Raw genomic sequence first — 13,887 nt, 5'->3', positions numbered from 1 at the left:
CTATGTCTTTTTAGTAGACCAGCCACTTAATTTGATGGAATCATTTCCTTGTTCTTAAAAATCCCAGCTTTAGAATGTAATATTTCCTGGGGCTGGAGTGGTGGCTCAGTGGTAAAGCGCTTGCCTAGCATGCATGAGGCACTGGGTTCGATTCTCAGCACTGCATATAAATAAGTAAAGGTCCATTAACAACTAAAAAAAAAATTAAAAAAAAAAAAAAGAATGTAACATTTCCTATCTACAGTAATAGAAAGTCCATAGCTCCCTCCCCACCCCCCAACCTAGGGATTGAGTCCAGGGCTTCATGCATGATAGGCAGGTGCTCTACATCTCCAGCCCAAGAGGCCCTTTTACTATTATGATAACCAAAGTGGATTTGTTGCTTACATTAGGTAGCACAGTCTGCAAATATCAGTTCAATTTTGTTGCATGTGCCAGTACATGGAAGATGAGAGTTTTCAGATAATTTGGAATACCTTTCGATGACCTGGAATAATTTCGAGTTGTTCATTCAGAGAGTAGAAAAGTCAACTGCGTCAAGGTTTTAAAAGCGGCATTTATTGATTGAAAATAAATGTGTTGGTAAGCTCTTGGTAGCATGGAATCCATGTTACTTTTCAATGAACTTGGAAGTACATGAAGACTCCGTAAATCATCACCATTTTTTCTTGTGTGTGCTTATAAACCCACCACCACATTCAAATGGGGGGGGGGCAGTCAAATGAAGGGAAATTTTCAACATTTACTGGGGAAAAAAAATCTTCCTTCAGCAGCTTGCCAGTTTGACACACTTTTGGAAAAAGATAAAAACACACTACGGTGTTTGTATGTCGAACATTTATTACAGCTAATTGGCAATGTGATAAGACAGTGCTCACGTGGCCTGATGTTGGTCACAATTACAACAAAGCTTAATCCAGCCCAGCATATACAAGTGAAAGTGTAAACCACAGACATGTTTAGATATGTGTATGTATAAAAGTGATGCTGAACAATTATATAAGCTTTAAAAAATATAGGGCCACCTAATGCATTTTACTTCAACTCTCACTGTTAAATGAAAGGTATCTTTTTAAGACTTTTATACTTCTGATAACTAGGTAGTGCCATGGAAGGAAAGGAAGCTTCTGTAAAGTTTGCAGAACTTCTAATTGGAAGGAAGCAAAGGGAACCAAAATAAACTCAGCTTGAACAAGAACTCCAGAAGGAACATTCATGCTTTAAACAATGACTGTGAAGAGGGCAATGTTTCTGTAAGATACTGTTATGAAGAACTGTGAAACTAACATTTCTACTTCATTTGGGGGGCATCAAAAACAATCTGAGTAACTAAATGATTATGATCATCAAAAAAAAAAAATCATCTCAGGGTTCAAATGTGCCTTGGCCTTAAAAATTATGTGCTATTATAAAGCAATCTTTGTTCCTTGTCCCATTCATTCAGAATGCTTAGTTATTAATTTTAAATGACATCTTCCAATTTAGTCATCTAAAATAATCTGTATTCCCTTTATTTTAAGGTATGTAGTGTCCAATAGGGTTCTTTGGTATAAATTTGTTTTTGTTTAAGTTTCAACAATTAAATTTTCATTCATTCAATATGTGACATGTTGATTCCCTTATTTTTACCATATATACGGAAATGCTGCACTCATCTTTGGTTTCGTAAAACCAGGTTACACATTATAATTTAACCTTCCTTTGTCAAGTACAGTAATTAACAAATGTACACTGCCGAATTGTTTGATAGATATTGCTTGTACAGAGATGTGTCATTTTCACATATGCACATAATCAGTTATGAGAAATAGACCTATAAATTTGAGAAATCCAAGAAAAGTACTTTATGCATATTTCTAATCCAAATTTAAGTCCCTTTTCATTCAATTGATCAAAGTTCCCTTTAAAAAAAAAAAATGTAGGCCTGAATGAAGCAGCTTAGCAAAACAGTAATACTGACAAGACATCATCTTACACCATTAGCTAACATGGACATGAAGGCAGTGACCATCTACAGTGTGTGAAATGCCACAAGAAGTCATCAACAAGGGAGGAGAGTTATGTCAGTCCAATTTCTTCAAGAACACTACGTGGGGTCTCAGCTTCCTGTGGAGGGAAAACGTGAGACTCTGGTAAGCAGATCCAGGGAGGGAGTCTTAAAAATGTGAAAAACTGACATAAAGGGCATGCCCATTTTACAGAAGAAATTCAGTGTTACAGGATCATTCTACTAGTGACAGCCAGTGGTTACCTAGGGATTTATGCCCACATCACTGGCGACATAGAAGGATGTTCTCGGCTTTCATTAAATACCAACTGATTACATACTAATGTGCTCGGTACTGTTGCCATAACACAAAAAGCAGTCAAGCTCAATGGAAACTCACTAGCAATGTATGAAATTGCTGCTACTCAATCATATACAGGAAAGATTAACTTACTTTTATAATTCAAATAAAAAGCAGGACCCGCCCCCACCAAGTCCTGAGTTCCCACAATGCTTCACCTAGTGTTTTCCATGCTTTTTTGTCACATACTGAAAAAACACTCTGGAACTAAAGGCTCTTTGTCTTATGTAACAACCAATACTTGTTTTTAAATGTTAAAGGTAGACAAAGCAGCCATATGTAGAAAAAGTACTTCAAAATTTTCCAAAGGGGCATAAAAAAGGACCAAGTAGGTCAACTTTCAGGTATTATTATCAATTTTGTAATTAAAAGGTCACACAATATTTTAAGAGAAAAACAATGTAAATTTTTAGTATCTAATAATGAATAAACTTACTTTTGCATCCTATTCGTGGTACAGCACAAAACAAGGAAAGAAAACATTAAATCATAAATCTTTAGAACATTAGATTTAATTGTATGTAAGGCACTTCATGGTATAATCATACATAAGATTCTACAGTCTGTTTCCATAGTTGGAAAACAAGAAGAATGGTACTTACCTTCATGTTGAGAGTAAATGAGTTTAAGGCTCAGTGCCTGGTGTATAGAAAGTGCTCAAAAAATGTTAGCTGATAATGTCATTACGTGACTAAAATCTAAATAAAGGTATTTAGCATTCAGTGCTATATTGAAGTACTATAAACCAATTATATAAAGTTCATATGATGACTTATCAGCATGTTTGTGCAGTACTAGAAATGAGTAAAAATTAGCTTGAGTGAAAAAAGGCCTTTTTAAAAAGGCAGTCTAATCTATGGAGTATGCTTGCCCTCTTAAGACTGAACTTCAATCTAATCAGGTTACAGATCTAAATAAAAATATAGATGAAGGATAAGAGAACAAGTAAAACATTGACACAAGAATAAAACGAGCCAAATACAGAATGGAAAAAATTTTATGGCATAAATACCCTGGTTCAAAAAAAAAAAAGATGGCAGGGGGATAAAAAGTAGGCTTGTCAAGAATTAAAACAGACTTAAGATGCATCAACTAGATAGAATGTGGGCCTTGATTGGAATCTGGTCTTAAATTGGTTATAAAAAGACATTTCTCAGATAAGCAGAAAAAACAGGCAGGCAAAAGATATTAGGATCACTTACTGTTGATTTTGTTGGGAATAGTACTTATCTGTTGCAGATACCTTCTAAAGTATTCAAGATGAAATGACAGGATGGAGAGGGCTTGCTCTCAAATACTGAGGCAAAAATAGGGGGAGCTGTGCTAGAGCAAACAATATTAAATCGATGGTTGCTGAAGCTGAGGGATGTGTGTACAGAAAAGTTCTTCATAGTATTCTCTTGAAGTTTGCACGTTAAGTTTTTGAAGAAAGTCGGATGGAAGTGATGGACCTTCAATGTTATTAAAGGATGCCTACACTCAATTCTATACAGTTTACATTCCCAGCTTGTCCATGTAAAAATGGCCCAAAACTATTCCCTGGAGCCAGTCACACACACCCCTACCACACCTGCTCATTGCTTATAGTCTCATATAGCATTTCCTGAAGAGAGTCAGATTGCTTTTTGAATATGAATTACTTAGTGTATTTGTTCTTTCTAAGAGGCCTAGTTTCATTTACATATTTTAATCCTTTCAAGTTGTACAAGTAGAATATTTTACAAATTATGTGTAAAATATAAAATGTACTTTTCACGTGTTCACACTGAAATCATAGCTCAACATTACCCAGAAAAACTATTATCTAAAGTCAAATTCATAGAAACAAAGTACAATGGTTTCGTGGAGAGGGATGTAGGGAGTGGTGGATTGATGGGTCTAGAATTTCAGTTTTGCAAGATGAAGTTCTGGAGATTTGTTGCACAACAATGTGAATATACTTGACACTACTGAACTGTAACCTTTAAAATAAACTCTACATTATGTGTTTTTACCACAATTTTAAAAATTGCCTGGAAAAATGAAAATATAAAACATTATCTTATCAAAAGGGGTGGAGAAGAAAAAAGTCATCCACATGAGACAAAGTACATGCAATACTTTTATTTTAGACATGCAAGAAAAGCTATTTCAGAATCTACTGATTTCAAGCAAGCAGCTGTATACAGATAACAAAAGCAACATCTTGTTACAGCTCAGCACACAGCATCCAAAGCAAACAGGCATGAGACAATGCATATTTATGCAGCATTAAAACCAGATGAATAACATGTTGCAGGGCAGGGGGAGGGATGAAGGGGAAAAAAATGGAAATGAAAGATCAATGTTTCCCAGTGCTTCAAATGTAGTGTATTACAGCAAGCATGGTAAGAATGGAAATAACTGATTTGTTACCTGCCTAATACAAAGTTTCCTGGTAGGTTTTCTTTCAGTGATAAACTAGTTTGAGTATCATTTGAAGTTATTGTGTAATGAAAACTTACTTAACTCAGTCTTTAAATTCTCTAGATTAAAATAATGAATGATTTGGTACTTTTCCTTTTATGATAAAATATGCTACATATTTTATTAAAAACATGTACAATAGTGATCAATGTTAAAAATTTTAGTATTCAGAAATATAAAGCCATAATTAACAAAGCACTACGTATTTAAATGTAGACTTAATATATTAGAAAACTATTAATAGTAAAATATAAACTTTAAGTATTGAACAGTATTGGAATTTCTGAACTATATTAGCTCAGTATTAATACTTGGAAAGGGCTTTCCACTGAGCAATAGTGCAGAAGAGACTTTTCTGACACAGCTTTCTGATAGTTCAATATCATTATATCGCATAAATGTGATTCAATAAATGTGGCACTACAAAATTTCTTAACTGAATATTTTAACTTTGAATATTATATACTAGTACAAATTAATTTTATTTTATTGTATTATTTCCACATACCCTTTTATGTGATACATTAGAACATTTTAACTCAGTCTGCAAGACAATCACACTATAGTTTCCCCCCCCCCCCCTTCAACAATTGAAGACTGAACAACTAAATATTATGGCACTGCTTATTTTGACAGAGTAATTCAGCCATAGTCTCTTTGGTAAACAATAATGATTGCCATGTTTTCCTCTTATAAGATTAATCACAAATGGTTCATTAATAGTAACATGCATGTGTTGAAGATGAAATATTACTTAAAACATTCACAGATCATACTTTGTCAGAAGAATTTAAATCAGTTGTGAACAGGAATAAATTATATCAAGATCATATATAGAATGAAATAAAACAGGAAAGAGAAATGCAAACAGGAAAAAAATACAATTGTAATGGTACTGGTTCTGAAATGTTCTATTATTTTTACAAGATAGTCAGCAAGCTGAGGATATTTTCTTTCATAAGTATATCAGCTCTCTATTTCCTCTGTGAAATTCTGCATACTCGATGAGTAGTCATTTAGTACACAGGGACATTAAAATATTCATGACGTGGCTACAAGAGAAATGCATATATTCTTATACACAGTACACAAACTGATACAGACACAATCAGATTTCTAGAACATTTAGTTCACAGTAAAGTTGCCTAAAACTTGAGTTTTTGTTTGCTTTTGTTCTTTGATTTATGGCTGAACATTTAACTTCTTAAACAATGCCCAGGCATTCAGATTCATCTTTTAACTTTGTATGACGAACAAAATGATGACTGACATCCTACAAAATCCTACAGTACTGTATTTACTAATAACTCTGAAAAGATTTCCAGTGTAAGACATTTGGTCAGTTCTTAGTTAACTGAATATTCAATTAGAATACTTCCTTTCACAGTGTCTTGAGTTCATCAGGATTTTATTATATCAAGCAGTCCCAGAGGAAAATCTTCCCTAAGCAAAGGGAAAAGTAGTCAACCATATGGTATTTTAAGTAGCAATAAAGGCTTTTAAATATTCACTCAGCTACAAAGACAAAAAATCCAAAGAATGCAACTTTGAGACTAAGGATATTAATTTTTAAAAAATCTTCAAAATAGATTTTTAAAGAACCCTTCAAACAGATTTGTTACATATCTATGCCTAAAAACTTATATAACAAGATGTTTCTCACATCAACAAGGGGAAAAGGTAACCTGAGGTAGGGTCTTAAACTGACCCTAGAGTGTCCCAGAGAGATGTCCTGGGCCTCCAAAAATTCCCTGAAATTAGAGGCAAAATTCTGTGTCTATTTTCCTAGGAAGAGAGCTCTTTACCCTTTAGACTCTTTAAGTGATTCTACCCCCACCAGAAGTTTATGACTCTAAAAAGTTTAAAACTTCTTATGTGAGTGTTTTGAAAGTCTCCTCCTTTTAGTATTTATTCAAGTTGGAACTCTGAATTATTAGGCTACAAATGCATGGAAAGTATTAAAAAAGTAACAGATTCCTAAACTTATACAACCATAAATAAAAAGTATCTAAGAAGAAAAGCCAGTTATATTTTAATTCTCAGATGATTTCTAAACATTTTTGAAGAGAAAGCTGTCCCTTTTTTCCCCACTCAGAATATATAGTAAAATGAAATAGCAAGCAATTAAAATAATAGTGTTAATAATAAATTACATCCCAAATACTTCCTTACTGAAGCTTTCGTTTTCATAGGGAAATTCTACTTGTGTACCAGTGGCATTGGAAATTCACAGTATTTAATGAATACCTAATTTTTTCAATGAAAAATAAATTGATAATGATAGATCATTATCAGAGCAAAATTCCCTATGAAAACATTTGTTTAAAAATTGGGACCATCCTTTAGGATTTATATAATTGAGACTTTCCAAGTAATGCTAAAATATAAACAACACACTTGACAAAATTATAATTACAAACTGAATTCACATATCCTACTACATTTTGATGCATGTCAGAACTCCAGCACGTATTCTAGTACGCTTTCTTACACCCAATGAAACTCTTGCTGTGATACATAGTCTCTGTTTTCTGGAGAGAGAACAAGAAAAGTTTAAGTCTGTCAAATAACCTTCACCTAAATACCAGTTCTTTGCCTTTATATTATATAGTGTTTAATGTTTTGGTTTTCTCTTAATTTTATATCACATCATCTAAAAACCAACTATGAAGAGTTTTATTCCCCTTAAAAGAAAAAGGTGGCTTCCCAAATAGGGCTGAGTATGGAGTCATTCCCCCGCAACACACACACAGAGAAGACTTCCTGAATGAAAACAAAAGTTCTATATGAACAATTCTGAAATGTGACTGCCCCAGGCATTTCCATCACTCATTATCTGATAGATCTTTTACTACCTTTAGAAAAGGAAAGGGGTGATGATAAGCCAAACTATTCTTCTCAGCCAATGATCCAATTACTGTACTCTAAACAAGAAATTAGCATTCATCAATTGTGAAGAATACTCTCCAGTAGGGAGAAACCCATCTTCATTGGAAAAACATTCTTCAAAAAGAAAGAAATCCTTGCCTAGTATGTGCATAGCCCTGGTTCAATCCCCAGAAGAGGGTAAGGCATGGGCCAGGGGAGAAAAATGGAAAAGAAACTCTAAAATAATAGCACAAAAAGAAATGTTGGTATAAGAAATAGCATTCTTTTATCACTTTTAAGTTGGGATAATGTGTTTTAAATAATTTCCCAGTTCTGAATGCCAGGGTCTGACAAAGTTCTGCTATAAGTAAATACCTTAATGACCAGTTAACACGAAGTTGATTTCAACTAAATGCTACAGACATGCCAATAATTAACCAAGAATATTTTTTCCTCTTGCATACGAATAAAATATAGTGGGTTCAATATAAACTGCAGTATTCTGTGCCTTCATACTATATCTTTTGAGTCACAGAAAAATCACTTAAGATTAGGGAGGTTGACAATAAAGTACGTCACAGCACACAAGGGACCCTATGCAGGACTAGGCCTACTGTCTTGCTGTTCCCATGGGTGCCTTTGGAAATAGTCATGTACACTATTCAGCAAACTATGAGCTTTTCAATACACTAAATTAAGTAGGAATAAAGAACAGAATGGTAGTGACGAAACAATTTTTGAATAAAGATCACAAATGTATTATTTTCAACCTGAAATGGGCCTTCAATCCTGGGCAATCCTTTGCCCATCACTAATTTGCACCCTAAGTCTACTGCCAACCCTCCACACTGACTTCATCTACCCTTCTCCTTCTCCCCAGTCACTACCATTCTCCTCTAGTGTCATCTCTCATGGCAAGAAAACAACTTTCTCAATTTTGTTTATGAAACTCATAAAGGGGGGGGAACCCTACACCTTTACCCCATTATTTCCTCATAAGGACTCTTCTTGTCCAAGAACAATGCTTTTGATTCCATTCCCATTCTCCCTCCCCAAACAGTCCATTTTCCCCTTTATCCCTATTTGCCACCATCCTTTCCATCAGCTCCTTCTCCTTTATATACATGCATCTTTTCTTTCCTCTGCACTAAGAATAATTTTATTCTCAATCCTGTACAAAAAGGACCAGATGTAGTGGGAAGTGTAGGCTGACAAACAACAGAGAGGAATAAAATTGCACCTGTTCTCCAAAAAATGCCTACCTTCCTAAGAAAAGCCTGACCCCATTTACCATTCAATTTCCTAGATATCCACCATACTAGGCTATGACTCACATGGAAAGCCAACTGGGAAGCAATAATGAATACTGGTAAACTAGCAATTATCTGCAGGCTTAAGTCTTGCTGAGATGAGAAGTGCTGAAGTAAACTAATGGTATTTAACACCCAAGCTGAATGACTAGTCTCCTAATTCTAGTATACAAGGTGGTAAAAGAGAAATAATTTACATATAATGAAAAGCAAATATAAATAAGTATATTTTCAAGTTATTGATCTACTGCAGATTTTTGGTATAGGGGCTTCTTCACTTATTATTTATACGATACTATTGTATCCTTTGTTCTTCATGTTCAAGAACACAATGGCCCTTTTTTTTTTTTGCTAACTTTTTTTTTTATTGTTGGTCGTTCAAAACATTATATAGTTCTTAATATATCATATTTCACAGTTTGATTCAAGTGGGTTATGAACTCCCAATTTTACCCCGTATACAGATTGCTGTATCACATCAGTTACCCTTCCATTGATTTACATATTGCCGTTCTAGTGACTGATACATTCTGCTGTCTATCCTATTCTCTACTATCCCCCCTCCCCTCCCCTCCCCTTTTCTCTCTCTACCCCCTCTACTGTAAATCATTTCTTCCACTTGTATTATCTTGTCTTACCCCTCCTTTCCTCTTATATGTAATTTTGTATAACCCTGAGGATCACCTTCCATTTCCATGCGATTTCCCTTCTCACTCCCTTTCCCTCCCACCTCTCATCCCTGTTTAATGTTAATCTTCTTCTCAAGCTCTTCGTCCCTACCCTGTTCTTGGTTACTCCCCTTATATCAAAGGAGTCATTTGGCATTTGTTTTTTAAAGATTGGCTAGCTTCACTTAGCATAATCTGCTCTAATGCCATCCATTTCCCTCCAAATTCTATGATTTTGTTATTTTTTAATGCAGAGTAATACTCCACACAATGGCCCTTTTTAATCCCCCTAAATGAACTATGTAACAAAGCATGCAAAGTCCTTATGTTCAACTCTGAAACCCTATTATATGGGTTAAAGCCCCAAAGGGCCAGAGAGTATCTAATGTCACTAAGATCTATTCTGAGCAATGAATTTAAAAAGAGAAGAACTGGGAACATTTTATAAGGCACCTTTTAAATGATAGGGCTTATGGTGTTAGTCTTATTTCATGAGCATTTATGAATTACTGAGAAAGTCTAGTGTTTTTTTTTTTTTTAACACTGTTAGGCAATGAGAGGCAAGATCTATGTGGTTGCTCCAGATGGTTACTGTCTAAAATGGCCAAGAGCAGACAAGTACTTTACTCTATATGCTAAAGCTTTATTTTAGTAAATTCTGCTCTAGTTGTACTATCTGAAGCAACACAATGTTTACTCTTTCATTCACACAGGAGAATTATTTTTTTAATATTTATTTTGTAGTTGTAGTTGGACATAATACCTTTATTTTATTCATTTATTTTTATGTGGTGCTGAAGATCAAACCCAGGGCCTTGCACGTGCTAGGCAAGCACTCTACTGTTGAGCCACAACCCCAGCCCCAGGAGCATTATTTTAATTTTTTAAAATGTTCTAACTTTTTAAAAACATTTTCAGAGGTAACATTTAAATTAGTCATTATCCTCTAACAGATTTTGTTTTTCCTCACTTGATATACCTTGAGTATCTTTACATACAGAAAATTGGGTCTTGAGGTTGTTTTTTGGCGGGGGTACCTGGGGATGGAACTCAGATGTGCTCTACCACTGAGTTACATCCCCAGCCCTTTTTATTTTCAGACAGGGTCTTGCTAAATTGCTGAGGCTGGCCTGGAACTTGCAATCCTCCTGCCTCAGCCTCCTGAGTTGCTGGAATTACAAGTGTGCACCGCAATACTCAGATATGATCTCATTTCTTTTACAGCTATGATAGCAGCTGCAAGTATGACTGTGTTGTGATTTTCTTAACCTATTTCCCACTGATGGACATTTGGGTACATTCCGATGATCTAATATCTGAGCCACGTCTTGATGCATTTGTATATTTCCACTGAATAAAATTCTTGGAAGTGTAAGTAATGGGTCAAATGGCATAGTGTGCATTTAGTCATTAATATATATCTCCAAAGTAATCCTCCAAAACAAAATACAAGTGCTCACAAGGAGGCACCAGAGTGTCTATCTTGCAAATCCAAGAAGAAACAAAGGTCTCCTTGATATTTTAATTTTCATTTCCTTTTCTTTTATTTGTGAATTACTTATTCAATGTCCTTGCTATCTTTTTCTGTTGTGCTGTTCATCTATTTCTATTACATTTGTCTTGAAAATAATGATGAGAGTAACTTTACTATAGCTTATAGACGCTGGTTAGCTATAAAATACTAAGGACAAATTACTTTCTCTGGCAGTTAACTGTACTTTATAAATAAAAAAGGTAGAAAAATTAGCTTATCAAATATAATTTTAGACTATAAAGAAATATTTTAAGCTTATTCTAATTTGCCTGTATTGTATTTGCCTTGAAATGACCTAAATTCTATCAGGGCTTTCTAAACAAAAAATTTTCTTGGAATCACAAACTCTAAAATACCTTTACTAAGTAAACTGTTTAAGGCTAAGAGAATGTAAAAGAACAATAACAAAAAGTCTAACTACGCAACAAAAGAAAAGTCTATATGTATAAATTCTGGTCATTTAATCCATTCTTCTTTAAGAAATAATCAAATCCCTAAGGTAGATGGGGAAATGGGCAGAAAATTCAAAAGTGTTCTGCCTGCCCGCAGGGTAGACTCAATTTTGTTTCCACATAAAAATTCAATTACCTTAATAGAAGTGAACAGATTTGGTTGTTGTTGAGGAAATTAGATTATATAATGATATCCTACAAGCCTTGCTGTGGGACAGGTTCTAAAGTCAACCACAGATTATCTTCCCAGTCACTGGTTATCAAGTAAAGATAATTTGGGTGAATAACTTTTATAGGCATTTATGTGTTTTTTAGCACATATATTCTTCTTTCATAATTTTTAGGGTTTTTTCTCTTCTCTTCCTTTTCCATTTTTGATTAATGTCTTAGCCAATTATTTATACTATGGACTATGTATAATACTGAAACAATGTAGCAGTCTATAAATGTAAATTGGATTTTTCTTCCATGGTGTCAAATTAAACCAGGTTTTCTCAACCTGGACAGAACTGACACTGGGATTAGATAATTCTTGGTTCTGGTTCTGGGGGGCTAGGGGGTCTGTCCTGTGCACTGCAAAATAGTGAGAAGTGTCCATAGTCTTTACTTACTAGAAATCAGTAATAATGTACTACCAGTTGTGACAAGTATGTCCACATAGTTCAACGGACCCTGGGAGAGCACAAATGCCCAACCTCCACCAGAGAAGAGCCACTGAATTAATCTGGTTGGTGGGATAAGATTATATATTCTATTGTGTTTGCCTATATTTGCTCATTTTCCTATAATGGAAATTAACTTTTTAAAAAAGGCAACAGAGGAAACTAAAGAAATTATAATGTCAGCCAGAGAAAAAATTCAAATCTAAATTTTTCAGAAAGTACTATTCAATTAAAAAAAAAAAAATCACCACTGACCCTTTTGGAATGTTTTTTCCAGGTCCCAACCCTATGGCTCATGAAATCAATTTAGTAAGTCAGGATAAACATTCAAACACAGAAAAATAGAATATAATAGAAAATGAGAGATTACAAAAGAAGAAACCAGAGTATTATTCAATAATTTTTTATAGTTATGTACTATTGTGATATAAAAATGTATTACTGTGGGTACTAGTCAAAAACGTTTGAAGATCAAATTTACTTGATCAAAGTTATTCCAACTTTACATCATTACAAATAGCCCAAAGTAATAATAAGTGATTCACAATAAGCTAGAAAAGAAACAGCAGGGAGGATAATTCTTAAAATTCTGAAAATCAGACAAAGGAAAAGGGCTAAAAATCACATACTACAAAATGATTACAACATGGAAACAAGTAACCAAGGACACTAGCCAAAGTGTTTCTTACAAAAAGTAAAGTAAACCAGGTATGGAGACAAACATGGAATATTCCAATGACTTAGGAGGCTGAGGCAAGAGGATCACAAGTCTGAGGCCAGCCTCAGCAACTTAGCAAGTCTCAAAATAAAAAAGGCCGGGGATGTAGCTCAATGCTAAAGTCCCCTGGGTTCAATCCCCATTACAAAAAAAGAAAAGTAAAAGGCAAGATTTATTCTGCCTTCTGTATATTCCCCCTTCTGGATTGTCCATCTCAAGAATCAATGTAACCAATTGGTTCTGGTAGACCCCAATTAAGATTACATAAAATTTAAATATGATGGCATAAAAGACTGTAGCTTTGTTAATTTTTTGCCCAATTTAAAAGAAAGAGGTTTAAGCTTAAAACTTTTAACATAAATAGCAATAATTACAAAGGAATTTCAGGAGTTTGTCTTATTAAAGCAAATCTGCCGCAGTCTGGCTGGGCACAAGTCACGAGCCACTCAAGCAGGAACAAACTTTATTTCCGAACTCCCCTGAACGCCACCCACATGGACTTCTCCGGGATACACCACACACCACACACCAACCGGAATTCCCTCTCCTGGAACTTCCCCCACCAACTCGTACTCCCTAGGCAATCCTCAGGCAATCCTCCGAAGAACTTCAAACTAGAGAGAACTCCAAACTAGCAGGGGTGGACAGTAAAGGTCTAATATACAATTGAATCAATCCAGCATCATCTTAATGGCTCCCCTCTCAATCATTACTTCTGGCAAAATGCCAGGGGCCATTCTGACTTGGCTGTGGCTCTCAGCATCTCCCCTCTTCTGTTTAATTAAACACCAAGCATGTGGCTTAGGGACTGTGCCTGTCTTAGGTTGTCCAATACTACACAAATCTTAGGAGGATTTGTATCAAAATACTTTTTGCTGTTAA

The 13,887-nt window shown here is 34.8% G+C and overlaps 1 protein-coding gene across 6 annotated transcripts in view; it reads right to left on the bottom strand.

Moving 5' to 3' along the window:
• Ap1s2 (adaptor related protein complex 1 subunit sigma 2) overlaps positions 1 to 13,887 on the bottom strand; it is a 50,283-nt gene that overhangs the window by 9,197 nt on the left and 27,199 nt on the right. The window contains exons 5-6 of one of the 6 annotated variants that reach the window (XR_013431906.1): positions 2,785 to 7,324; positions 823 to 2,106 (exon numbers count right to left, since the gene is read on the bottom strand). The exons of 3 other annotated variants lie outside the window; for them this stretch is intronic. The gene's annotated coding sequence lies outside the window, so the exon portion shown is untranslated. Of the gene's footprint in view, positions 1 to 822; positions 2,107 to 2,784; positions 7,325 to 13,887 lie in introns of those variants that run through there. 2 more of the 6 variants (XR_013431907.1, XR_005736089.2) reach the window with 2 other exon arrangements.

Source organism: Ictidomys tridecemlineatus, chromosome X, assembly GCF_052094955.1.
Source record: "Ictidomys tridecemlineatus isolate mIctTri1 chromosome X, mIctTri1.hap1, whole genome shotgun sequence".
Lineage (NCBI taxonomy): Eukaryota > Metazoa > Chordata > Mammalia > Rodentia > Sciuridae > Ictidomys > Ictidomys tridecemlineatus.
Note: the sequence above shows the minus strand (reverse complement) of the source record. Positions and strands in the feature narration are given on the sequence as shown.